This window comes from Heterodontus francisci, chromosome 24 (assembly GCF_036365525.1).
Source record: "Heterodontus francisci isolate sHetFra1 chromosome 24, sHetFra1.hap1, whole genome shotgun sequence".
NCBI classification, from domain to species: Eukaryota; Metazoa; Chordata; class Chondrichthyes; order Heterodontiformes; family Heterodontidae; genus Heterodontus; species Heterodontus francisci.
The window spans coordinates 31,937,131-31,949,285 of NC_090394.1; the positions used below are offsets into that span (position 1 = coordinate 31,937,131).

Sequence of the window (12,155 nt, forward strand, 5' to 3'; positions counted from 1 at the left end):
TTCTCAATGTAGCTGGTCTGATTAGTAAGTTTGCGGACGACACAAGGGTTGGTGGTGTTGCGGATAGTGATGAGGATTGTCAGAGGATACAGCAGGATATAGACCGGTTGGAGTCTTGGGCGGAGAAATGGCAGATGGAGTTTAATCCGGACAAATATGAGGTAATGCATTTTGGAAGATCTAATAAAGGTGGGAAGTATACAGTAAATGGCAGAACCCTTAGGAGTATTGACAGGCAGAGAGATCTGGCCATACCGGTCCACAGGTCACTGAAAGTGGCAACGCAGGTGGATAAGGTAGTCAAGAAGGCACACGGCATGCTTGCCTTCATCGGTCGGGGCATAGAGTATAAAAATTGGCAAGTCATGCTGCAGCTGTACTGAACCTTAGTTAGGCCACACTTAGAATATTGCGTGCAATTCTGGTCGTCACACTACCAGAAGGACGTGGAGGCTTTGGAGAGGGTACAGAAGAGGTTTACCAGGATGTTGCCTGGTCTGGAGGGCATTAGCTATGAGGAGAAGTTGGATAAACTCGGATTGTTTTCACTGGAACGACGGAGGTGGAGGGGGCGACATGATAGAGGTTTACAAAGTTATGAGCGGCATGGACAGAGTGGATAGTCAGAAGCTTTTTCTCAGGATGGAAGAGTCAGTTACGAGGGGACATAGGTTTAAGGTGTGAGGGACAAAGTTTAGAGGGGATGTGCGAGGCAAGTTCTTTGCACACAGGGTGGTGAGTGCCTGGAACTTGCTGCCGAGGGAAGTGGTGGAAGCAGATACGATAGCGACGTTTAAGAGGCATCTTGACAAATACATGAATAGGATGGGAATAGAGGGATACGGACTCCGGAAGTGCAGAAGGTTTTAGTTTAGACAGGCATCAAGATCGGCGCAGGCTTGGAGGGCCAAATGGCCTGTTCCTGTGCTGTACTGTTCTTTGTTCTAGAATTTTGACTGACACAGATCCAGAAAGGACAGCTCTCTCAGTCATCAATAAGCCAATAGGCAGATGCAGAGCCATGCCATCTGTTGAATAGACACATGCAACAAATGGTTGTCACATCCAGTCACTTTAATGGTCAACTACAGCCTGAAACTTATGTTACGACCAGGTGCGAAAGGTGTCCAGGGGTCTATTACTATCTTCACCTGATCTTATTGTAATAGGGTTTAATTTTAAACACACTGGGTTTTGAGCTCCCCCTTTGTGATTCCTTGTTCACAGCTTTCCAATTATATGACAAATAAACCAATTCACACAGATTTTCTGAGGTTTAAAGAAGAAAGATGAAATGTTATTAAAACTTAAACTCTAATACGGTTAATGCCTATGGATATACAACGCACCCATGTTAGCATGCACATGCGATACACAGGCAAATAGGGACAGAAAAGAGGAAAAGAACATACAGTAGAGAGGGGTTTGAGGCAATATCAGAAAAGTTTCTTGTTTACTGTGCTTTGAGCTCACTGTAGTCCTTTTGTAAGTAGTCTTGCTTTTCGTTGGGGCCCAGTGTTCTTCTTAAACTTTGTTCATGTAGGCGATTATTCTATCTTTGAGGTTCACGTGTTTTCACAAGATTTAGTTCCGTGAGAAAGAGATGGAAGCAGGCAGGACTGGAGAGGAGGTGCTGTACCAACTGGGAGCACACGGCTTTCTGATTTCAAAACACTTTTTTTTTCCAATTTAAAACTCTCAGTTCAAACTACTGCAACAGCCAGTTAGTCATGTGATTAAAACTGGTCTGACCACTTTTCTTCTGTGTATTGGAAAGCAACAACTGGATCCCCATTGTTCCAACACTGTCTGTTACTATGCAAATGTCTTTCCAGTCAGGGTCTTGCAATTTTAAGTTTTTATTTTCATGTGGTGAAATCATGTGTGCCTCAGTCTTGGCAGGTTGGTGGGGGGTGGCGGTTGTTTTCCTGACAACTGGTTCACCTCTTTATAGGCATATTGTTGTGCTTGGCTTATGTGAATGGTGCTAAAGAGTGGCCATCAAATGGGGTGGTTACTGGTCTGATCTGCACCAAGTGTATATACCCCACCTCTCTCTCATTCATTTCCCTCGGCAATAACATTTCAGGGAACCCATCACCTAAACCATGTCTTACTCATTGATGTTGCAAGTGTATGCAGGGCTCAATTTTAACTGTGTAAGTGAATGGGTCTTGAGTGAGTTAAAATTTTGACCTTGCTATAATGGGCACAGAGGAGATCAATGTGTCGCAATTCAGCCGCTGTACTGAAAGGACTTTGGTGCTTCGGGGCACTGATGTTGTGTGATCTTCCAAACGTGGATGAATGTAGAATACAATTATCAACAAAAGATTCGATGCAATTAGTTGATGAATTCAAAATGATATCAAGACGAGGAAAGAACTGACTGAAAGAGAAGATAATTCATGGAAAAAGATACAGAGGATAAGCTTTCCTCCCACGTATCTCCATTTGTGTTGTATTGTTACAAAAAGAACCAAATGATGAGTCATTTCATGGTGCCAACTTTAAAGCCTTTGTCTCTATCAGACCGAGATCGGGTCCAAATATTACCCTTGATTTTAGCCGAAAGGTTGCAAAATGTTCCAGGTTGCTTTATGCTGACACACACTGCAGTATGTTGGCACTGTCATCAGCGAGCATTTTAATGAATTAATTGAAAGTTAAAGTTGCGCTCTGTTTGAAAGATCTGAATTTAGCATGTTCTTCTGTTAAAGTTTAACCTACACTCTCTCAGCACCTTTTCTTTCAAGTTTTACTCAGTGGAAAAGCCAAAAAGAAAATCAAATTGAAACTCAAAAGGCAGATTCGCCAGGCCAGAATTTGCTTTCTATTTTCTCCCTGAATACTGTTCCTTTTTTGTGAGACTCTTTGCCATTAAAACCAGTGGTGCTTTGAATAATATTGGAGCATTTCCCGGATATTGAGTTGAATAATTAACCAGCTCACTTAACCTCCAGTCTGAGAGTCTTCCTGCATTCTTCCTTTCCTCTCCCTAGCTGTTTTGCAGTTGCTATAGTAATGACTCCACAGTTGCTCCATGTGAATGAAAGCTATGTAAATTTCTCTGACTGAAGTTTGTTGATTTATTAGCCTCTGTTGATGGCTTCAAATGGAAGAATTTGGGGTTCTGCAACTGTATAATGGATATAATCGAGTGAACAGTATGCTAGTCTGTATAAAGGGCCAGATTTTGCTGAAACAAGGCATCTAACCTTGCTTACCGTTAATTAGAGACTTGCCCCTGCACCCTTCAGCTCAGAATATTGCTAAAAGTGTGAGCTAATAACAGCACAGTGAGGGAAGCAGGGCATCTGGATCAGGCAACCAACAGGGTATCTCCTTAACCAATCAATAGAAGGATTGTGAAATAAACAATGCAAGGATTGAGAAAGAAGTGTAAATTAGCATGGATAATTCAATGTCAAATCAGCTATAGAAAGAAAAATAAAGAGGGAGAAAAATTGGATTAAGAGAAAAGAAAGAAAGGAAAAGTAAGACTTTTTAACATTTTTAACATTTTTGAAATATCCAACAACAATTAAATTCTGAAGGAATGAAGTTCCACATTACTAATTGTTAATTTTCAGTGCCAGAGAAATTGATTCGCAGAAATTAACAATTAATCACATGATTTAAAGGATACTTGCATTGAAATGCCAGACTTAACATTCTGCCGTGAGTTTAGTCATAGAAACATAGAAAATAAGAGCAGGAGTAGGCCATTTGGCCCTTCGGGCCTGCTCCACCATTCAAAAAAAATCATGGCTGATCATCTAATTCAGTACCCTGTTCCCGCTTTCTCCCCACATCCCTTGATCCCTTTGGCATTAAGAAATATATCTATCTCCTTCTTGAATATATTTAATGACTTGGTCTCCACTGCCTTCTGCAGTAGAGAATTCCACAGGTTCACCACCCTCTAAGTGAAGAAATTTCTCCTCATCTCGGTTCTAAATGGCATGCCCCGTATTCTGAGACTGTGACCCCTGGTTTTGGACTCCCCAGCCATCGGGAACATCCTCCCTGCATCTAGCCTGTCTAGTCCTGTTCGAATTTTATAGGTTTCTATGATATCCCCTTTCATCTAAACTCTCGTGAATATAGGTCTAGTCGACCCAATCTCTCCTCCATATCTACCGTATAAATACAGCAGTTTCACATGGTTCAATGAATTTCAAAGGGAGGCAGACTGTGAGATGCCGTACTTGTGCAACTATCAGCAGAGTGGTGCAATTTGTACAGAAGCTTTTGGATATTCACATTTAACTTGTTCCATTTGTCCATAAATAGCAGAGAGCACCATTAGCCTCACTGCTATTTTGAGAGTGAAATTTGGCACAATGTGTTTTGGCCAATTAGTAACAAAGGTTAATGAAACGAGTGACACGTCTTGAATTTCAGGGATCTCTGCCTGGTTCAATGTACAGTCTCAATTTTTTTTTTTAAAAACAGCGCTTATGTCAATACTCGTATGTATTTTTGCTTAGCAAACTCAACAGCAGCCTGGGTAAAATGGACTCCATCTCTTGGATATTATAGGAAGGATGTGATTGCATTGGAGGGGGTGCAGAGGCGATTCACCAGGATGTTGCCTGGGATGGAACATTTAAGCTATGAAGAGAGGTTGGATAGGCTTGGGTTGTTTTCACTGGAGCAGAGAAGACTGAGGGGTGACCTGATCGAGGTGTACAAGATTATGAGGGGCATGGACAGGGTGGATAGGGAGCAGCTGTTCCCCTTAGTTGAAGGGTCAGTTACGAGGGGACACAAGTTTAAGGTGAGGGGCGGGAGGTTTCAGGGGGATTTGAGGAAGAACTTGTTTCCCCAGAGGGTGGTGACAGTCTGGAATGCCCTGCCTGGGAGGGTGGTAGAGGCAGGTTGCCTCACATCCTTTAAAAAGTACCTGGATGAGCACTTGGCACATCATAACATTCAAGGCTATGGGCCAAGTGCTGGCAAATGGGATTAGGTAGACAGGTCAGGTGTTTTAATGTATCGGTGCAGACTCGATGGGCCGAAGGGCGTCTTCTGCACTATATTATTTTGTGATTCTGTGATTTCTTGTTACTTTATTTCCCTTTCCACCATTAGTCTTAACTTTGTCATCAATGCTCTGTATTTATCTCCTGAAAGTTATGCAAGGCCACCTTTTTGATTTTGTGGAGTTAAGAGTTCTACCTGATATGTTAACATGAAAAGCAAAAATGCTGGAAATCTGAAACAAAAGCACAGTGCAATAGAGACACTTGGAACAAGAGTTCTGAGGGAGGGTTTACATCTGAAAGGACGATTAACTCAGCAGATGCTGTCTGACCTCCTGAATGGCTCCAGGGTTTTTGGTCCACCTGAGATGATGATTGGTTAAAACTGAAGTGCGCACTGGTATTAAAAAAAAAAGTGTAGTCATCAGAATGGATGGGGATAGATGGAGAGGGAAGGGAGGAGGCTTACGGAACATAAACATTGGCATGGACCTGTCGGACTGAATGGACTGTTTCTCTGCTGTGAACACTTTGTAATGTTTGGTAAGAGTTTTTTCATTCCGAAAATCCAATCTAATCTCCCACTGTGATTAGGTTTGTTGATATGGATTTGAAACACATGTACCTGGGGTGTCCTAGATAGGATCCCTGGTCTGCGCTATGTTTGCTGATCTCAGCAAAAAAAAAACGTGGGCACATTCCACACAGCCTTGGTGTCCCAGATACAGTGGGTGGGAGGGGAGAAGTCAGCTGAGAGAGTGCTCAGGAGTGGGAACTCTTTGGAATAAAGAAAGTGCTAATGGCACAGGGAATCTACCATGAATATATTTGGGCTTTGTGGAACATTTGGAAGTTTCTGAGGAGATTTTCTGGCCAGTGGAAAATGGGTTTGGCACAATTTCAGCAGAAAATCCACGAGAGAAAAAAACAAAGCCCTTGGGCTTTCCTCGGCACTTATTACAGTTACCTAAACTTCCTGTAAAGCTTTCAAACTCCTTTTATCGATCATTGGAATACAGGAGGCTGCAAAATTATGTTGCACAGTGTCTGTATTTTCAGTGCTATGGGTGGCATTTCAGGTCCAAAAGTGTCTGTGCCGCACGCACACTTTTGGTGCTGGATGCCATTTTGGGTCAGTCATTAAGGTGGGCACTAGGAGCGTGTGCTGCAAGTATGCTGGATAAGCAGATCGTGACATCAGTCAGTACGTATCGCTGATTTGACTCTAGCGGTGCCATTTCCGACCTCAACACTCCAGCTAATGCACTCTGTTAACCTCGTACACCTGAACGTGTGTTCAGCAGCAGGAAGGACCCCTTGGCAGCGCCGTTTTAAGGGGATTATCAATCACTTGCAGGTTAGTTGCTGATCGATTTCTACTGGCTGTTGCTAAGTTAGTAGAAGTTCTTGGTGGTTTGTACTGCTATGAAAAGTTGGTAAAGTTTACAGGGAGTGGTGTGGCACGTGGTGAAGGCCTTGGTTCTCACTTCAAGGGTTCTGCTCACAACACTTGCTCCCAGTCGTGGGTGCTGTAGTTTCCATCCTCCTGGGCCTGCAGCATGACAAGGAGAATGAGCAGAGGCGACACAGAGGCAAACAAGCTGCTCAAAGAGAGAGGAGGGCTCTCAGCAGGAGGCCCTCTTCTCCCAGGGTCTTCAGGGAGCAATTCTCCTACCTCAAACTCTGCATGGAACAGTGTCTGTGCCATCTCTGCTCCACTAAAGGAGGTGATCACTGAAATCAGCCACCTATTGCAGGCAGCCCTGCAACCTCAGAGCAGGGGGAGGATGGCATTGCCAGTGGCTGTTGAAGTGATCGTGGCCATGGATTTCTTCGCATTATCCTCCTTCCAGGCTAGAACAACTGACATGTACAACATCTCACTGGTTGCCATCCACTGTTGTGAAAAGGAGGTGACTGATCCTCTGTATGCAAAGGCAGGGAAATGCATTGCATTCTCTCTTTTCAGACAGCAGCAAGCTTCACCAAGATAGTGGGATTCCCATAGTGCAGGGTGCCATTGATTGCGCACATTGCTTTGCTGGTGCCGCATGTCCATTCAGAGATGTACCACAACCACAAAGAGTTCCACTCGCTTAACCACCATCTCAGTGCGTCTTGCAGGTCAATGCCCACTATCCTGGTAGCAGTCATGATGCCTTTATTTGGCATCAGTTCGACATACCGTCAGCATTTGAGACACCATGAGAAACCAGAGGGTCGTTACTGGGTGACGAGGGTTATCTGCTGACCACCTGGCTCATGACTCCACTGACCAACCTATGGACATGTGGGCAGCATGCGTATAATGAGAGCCATGCTGTGACACAAAATGGCATCGAGCAGACCATTGAGGTGTTTAAGTAACACTTCTGCTACCTGGACTGCTGTGGAAGAGCCCTCCAGTACTCTCCAGAGCACGTATCATGATTCGCTGTGATCAGCTGTATCCTGTACAACCTCGCCATCATGAGGGCACAGCCCTTACCACCAGACGTACGGCGAGCAGCTGAGGAGGTAGAGTGGAAGGGAGAAGGCAACCAACACTTTCCCTTTCCAGCCGGGCTGTCCGTGATTGGCTCATCTGACTATGGTACCAGCACATGCAACCCCAATTCCCCATTCACCAAAAATCTCGCACCTTACCATCCCTCCGTTACTGGTCATCAGAGGGTCATCTTGGCTACAATGCAGAAATAAAAGCTACAGCAAAACAAACACTTGAAACCAACTTTATGAATTAACCCATCTGATATTCCATGCAAAAGTCAACTAATTACACTTGTGCATTCCCTTCGTGTCTGCCTTGTGGATGCCTTTACCTGTCCTAGTGCTCCTCCACCCCCAGTGGCTGCAGCATTGTTGGTGGAAGTGCTGCTGACTTTTAATGGAGGAGACTGCAGGTGGCCTTACAGGATGACCTCATGTAGCTCTGGCCCAAGAAAGCCCGGCTTTGCACAGCATCATTCCAGCAGTCAGCAAGGACACAGGTGGAGTGGCAGTAATGGGTGAATGAATGTTATCATCTGAAAGGGGACAGCAGGTTCATGCTACAAGGAGCCACTACCACTCGCACTGGCAGTGCCTCAGCAATCCTAGCAGTGTTGGAGGACAAATTGCTGTAAGACCCTGGAAGCCCCTTTGAGCACTGGTATCTGCAGCCATGATGGTAGCAAGCTTGAGCCTCCATGGCACCAAGCTGAGATTTCATAACCTCAGTCTGAGCTTCCACTGAAGCATTCGGACGTTGGGTGGTTGCTGATTGTGACAGCTGAGATATCGGCCATCAGACGAGGAATTGTGGTTGTTTCTACATGGGGTTGGCCACCACTTTCAAGCTGGAACGGACAGGCTCAAAGCTCAAAGTCCTGTGTAAGATTAGTGTTGAACTCCTCCATTCCCCTTGACAGTGACCACAGGTGCTCTCGTTGTCCTACCAACATAACAAACATTTTTGTGCGAATTCATCAGTCCTTTTCAGTATGCCGCCCCATCAAAATGCTCATCTGAGTCCTCTGCAGAGGAACTGGCATGCAACCTCGCCTTCCATGGAGCTGGCAACTTCCCTGTCCCTTTTCCCCCTGCCCTGGCTACAGGACGTTTGTGCCCGATGTGTCACCATGCGTATATCCTGCCTCTGAGCTACCCTCTGAAGTGCGCGCAGTGCCAGTATCTGAACTGTGGCTGCGAGTGTGAATTGAATAACTGTGTTTCTTCATCAGTCTCCTCTTCCACTTCTTGATCCTGCACCACTGTCTGGCCATGTTGCAGTTCTTTGGGTATCTGAAAGGAGAATGACACAAGGGTAGGGTTCCGGGGAGGGGGTAAAACCAGAAGTGCATCCTTAAACCATTTGTGGAAGAGATTGAGAGAGATGACTGGGATGTGAGAAGGAGGATTAGGGATGAGCTACTGCTATCCTCCAGTGGTTTCAGCCCTGCCACTGGCCATGGGCTCAGTCACGGCTATTCCAGTGATGACGGGCACTGTCTCCTTCATCGGGATGAAGACGTGCAGCTGTGCATATCGCCTGCTGGTTAGCTGCTGCTCTCTGTGGTTGTGTGCCATTTTGTCCTCCGAGAGAGAGAGGCAAGTGTGTCAGCAATTGTAGTATAATGTATTGGGGTGATGTGGCTGTCATGGTTGAATGGCTGGGAGTATGTGCAAGCTGAGCGATGTGGGTATGAAGCTTAGTGGTGCTAAGGGTGTGATGTGGCATATGAATGTTAGGTTTGAGTCATGATTGTTGGTAGGTGAGTGATGGGGGTGTGTTGCATGGAGCAGCATGTTGGACGAGTGAGGCAGTTGGTAGGATATGGCATTTGAAGATACTCTTACTGACCTTAACCACTCATGTCAGGTCATTGGACTTTACTTGACACTGCATCCAGACCCTCTGGGTTACACTCCTGTCCTTGATCGTCACAGCTATCGACTGCCAGTGCCTTCTGAGAGTTTGTCTGGAGAGCCTCCTGGCCCCTACGGATAAATGACATCTCTCTCCTCTGCACCTCCACGACAGACTTCCAGTGCAGTGTTGGAAACTCTTGGCACCAGCTCTGCCATGTTGTATCATCATTCAGTGTTCTAGTTCACACTCTTTTCTGCAACCACATCCAGCCCTTTAAGTGGTGCAGGCTAACGTTTAAGTAGTGGTAGCCTTGTACGAACTTGGGCCCTCTGCTCAGGTGTGCAGCCACTCAGCACCATGCTTAAAATGAGCAGGCAGCATGAAGTTTGTGTGGTGTCTGCATCGGAAGCAACGGGCGTGGATTAGTCGTGCATCACAGTCCCCAGGTTTGATCTCTAGTCCATGCTGAGTTAATTTACCTCAACTATGGTACTGACCAGGGCATGAAAATTGACTTTAGTGTTCGCTCTCCCCTTCCGAGTTAAAGTGAGGTGGAATTGACCAGTCCTGATATGACCATCGTTTGCTGTGCACACCTGCAAATTACAGACGATCGGATTGGCTTTGGCTGTGAAGCCAAGCCGTAGTAGACCGACTTACTGAAATTCACTGAGTTCATACTTAAAAGATGCAGCACTTGGCAACGTGCCAGGACTCAGCAAGGAGCAGATTCCTCGAGGCAGCTGGAGGGAAGGAAAATAGAAAAGGTAAAAGCAAGAAAAAAGGTCAATTTTACACCCACTCTTCATTACAGTGTGGTCCTTGTGGGACCCACATATTTCCATCTTGCAGCAAAATATATACCCTCTTAAGTGACATTTACTGTAGTCCTGTACAATAAATACAGTGAAAGAACTGATCGATGAAGCCCAGTACTCTCTTTACAGTGTCTGTCACGTAACTGAAGGTTACTAATGAGAATAAGTACATGCTTGAAATCTTCAAAATAGGCCTGTGATCCTCGGAAACTGACTGGGGAACCCATTGCGGCTATTTTTATCCAATTTTATTAATAGTCCCCGGCGACATGTGACTCATTTCCTCTCGAGCAGGATGGTTTCCAGTTGTCAGTCATAAACTAGTACCATTCTAATACTAGTGTACTATTTACAGTACCATATGCTGAGACATATAATTGGAGCCAATAATGAATTGTGTGGCTACTGTTTAGCAGGAGTCCGGTGTTCAAGTGATAGCTTAAAGACAGAAATAACTTGGGCAAAGTGCCTTCAAACGTAATTGCGTACCTTTTTGTTTTTGCTTTCAGTTTTAAAGAGAGAAAAAAGATATTGCTTTGAAGATTTTTGTATTAACTCTGACCATAGCAGTTTGAGAATTTTAACTCATTCTTAAAAATCAGTAAAGGTGACCACGAAGCAGTCGGATTGTCATTTTTAAAAAAACACCAACTAGTTCACATAAAGTCCTTTTAGGGGAAGTAATCTGTCATCCTTACCCAAGGGACACAATTTCAAAATAAGGGGGAAGCCACTTAGGACAGAGATGAGGAGAAATTTCTTTACTCAGGGTTGTAAATCTTTGGAATTCTCTACCCCAGAGGGCTGTTAAAACTCAGTCATTGAGTATGTTTCAAGCAGAGATTGACAGAATTCTAAATACAAATGACATAAGGGGATATGGGGATAGTGTGGGGAAAAGGCATTGAAGTGGATGATCAGCCATGATCATATTGAATGGCATGGCAGGCTGAATGGGCTGAATGGCCTACTCCTGCTCCTATGTTCCGACTGCACAACCTTGCCATCATGAGGGGACAGCCCTAGCCACCAGCTATATTGCGAGCAGCTGAAGAGCAGGAACATGAGGAGGCAACCTAGACAGCACCTTTCTACTCGGGCTGTCTATGAAGAACTCATTCAAGTGCAATTCCAATAACCACAACCCCACTTCCCCCATTCACCAACAGTCCCACATCTTGCCTTCCTTCTGTCACTAACCATCACAGTAAGCCACAATGCAAAAATAAAAACCCCCACAAAATAAACATTCCAAACCGTAGAAACCTAATAACCCTTGTGCATTTCCTTAGTGCCTGTCTTCTGTGTGCCTTTACCTGCCCCACTGCTCTGACGCAGTGCTACCCCAGTGGCTGCAGTATGGCTGGTGGAAGGCTGTTGGCTCTCAGTGGGGGTGACTGCAGATGGTATTGTAAGCCCTTGAGCAGCTCTGGGCCTTGAGGGCCCGGCTTTGAACTGCACCATTTTGTTATGGCCAGTTGTTCCCTAGGCTGGCTAGCTGACGGGCAACAGCGAGGGCACTGCCAGAGTGGCAGGGTGCACTGCCACTTCCCCGAGGCGGAACTTCAGTAATCCTAGTAATCTGTTGGAGGGCAGATTGCTGGACTGCTGTGACACCCTGAAAACCCCTTTGCACAGCCATGATGCATGGCGGAACTCAGACATTGGCATTGGGTGACTGTCATGGTTGAATTTCTAGCAATGTGTGCAAGCTGTGAGATGGTGTGAGGCTTGCAGCAGTGCTAAGTGTGTAATGGTGAGGTGAAGCTATGAATGTGAGGTATGTGTGGTGAGTGATGGGGATGTATGGTGAATTGAGCATTGTCTGAGGCTAGTGGGGCAGTTGGTAGGATACAGAATTTGATGATGCATTCACTGACCTTACCACTTATGTGAGGACATTGAACTGCATCCAGGTCCTCGGGGCTTGACTCCTGGCATTGACCTTTGCGGCTCTCTGCTCCCACTGCCATTTGAGTGTGTGTCTGGAGGATTTCC

The 12,155-nt window shown here is 45.4% G+C and overlaps 1 long non-coding RNA gene across 2 annotated transcripts in view; it reads left to right on the forward strand.

Annotated features, from left to right (window-relative positions):
* LOC137383285 (uncharacterized) overlaps nt 1–12,155 on the forward strand; it is a 160,428-nt gene that overhangs the window by 107,456 nt on the left and 40,817 nt on the right. The window lies entirely within an intron of this gene.